Raw genomic sequence first — 1,527 nt, 5'->3', positions numbered from 1 at the left:
AGCACACTTTGCTTTGCGACCCTGCGGATTATTTAAGTGCTACAGCAAACATCTTTCTTGGCTCTTGAAATGTATTGTGGTGTTTTCTCGCACTGCATTGCGCTTTCTCTGGTTCTTGGCTGACACATGCAGTGGCCTGTGTTTGTTTGGCACCGTGCCCTCGCAAGCCCAAGCTCAGCCCTGGGTGGGTCTATTGCATTTAGGCCGGAAATCTTGACCTGGTAATTCCCAGAACGTGCAGCTGAGATCAGGCGGGGGATTGAGGAGTACAGGCGAGAGAACTCAAGTAAGTGAGCAGAAAACACTGTTTAGAGATGTAGAAGTCAGAAATGGAGCTAGTTGGAGTCACTAAGGGGCATAAAGGTTTGGCTGGTTAGCATTGTCAAGTTAGCCTTTGATAGTAGACCATCTGGTTCTAAAACTAAACTCAATCAAAAGTGAGTAAATTTGGACAAATTCTATTTCAAATAAGTACGCAATTGTTGTCAGCATTGATAATAAGAAATTATTCTTGAGCACAGCAGCAAATCAGCATTTTAGAATGATTTCTGAAGGACCATGTGACGCTAGAAGACAGTAATGATGCTGAAAATTCAGCTTTGCATCACAGGAATAAATTACATTTAAAAAATATTCAATTAGAAAACAGCTGTTTTAAACGGCAATACTATTTCACAATATTACTGTATTTTGGATTAAATAAATGCAGCCTCGGAGAGATTTCGTTCAAAAACATATAAAAAAAAACTTACTCATCCCAAACTTTTGAAAGGTAGTGAAATTGCCTACATATTTGTGTATTGCATGTTTTCCACCTAACACCACTTTCCCCAATGTAAAAGAATGTATTAAATATCCAAATATCAAAAAATTACTTTGTTTTTGCACTTTTGAAAAAAAAAAAAAAAGTAGTAATTTTTGAATGAAATTTGTTACTACATTTTTTCAGTGTATCTTCGGTTAGATTTAAGTTTACTTTTCTTTCCCATTGGAAAATGTTGTCTTGTTTTAAACACAAATAAAAAAAAAAATGTAATAAAAAAAAGAAAAAAAAAGAAAAATAGACACTAGTATGCGGTTAGCCAATGATAACAGAGCGAACATTTAGGTACAAGTGGGGGGGAAAAAAGTAAAAGTTTGCCCTTTTAAAGGGATAGTTGCTAAATTAACTCTTTCCCCGCCAGCATTTTTGAAAAAAGTTGCCAGCCACCTCCAGCGATTTTGATTTTGAGCAAAAAGGTGAGAAAATCACATTTTTATCAAAAACTACGTCTGGATAATATTCAGTACGATTATCAAAGCATAAATCCAGTAAATCGCTTCCATCAACACCTCCAAAGCTTGCGCAGACATAGGCCTAGACTATACCACTTCCTGGATCAACATTTTACTCCGTAACATTATGCGGTTTTAATTTATATGCTGTCTATTGCTGATGATCGAATTATTTTGCATATGCAAGGCAAGGCAAGGCAAGGCAAGTTTATTTGTATAGCACATTTCATACACAATGGTAATTCAAAGTGC

Source organism: Sinocyclocheilus rhinocerous, unplaced genomic scaffold (genome assembly GCF_001515625.1).
Source record: "Sinocyclocheilus rhinocerous isolate Xijiao unplaced genomic scaffold, SAMN03320098_v1.1 scaffold1697, whole genome shotgun sequence".
Lineage (NCBI taxonomy): Eukaryota > Metazoa > Chordata > Actinopteri > Cypriniformes > Cyprinidae > Sinocyclocheilus > Sinocyclocheilus rhinocerous.
The sequence above is the reverse complement of the archived record's forward strand: the minus strand, read 5'-3'. Positions refer to the sequence as shown.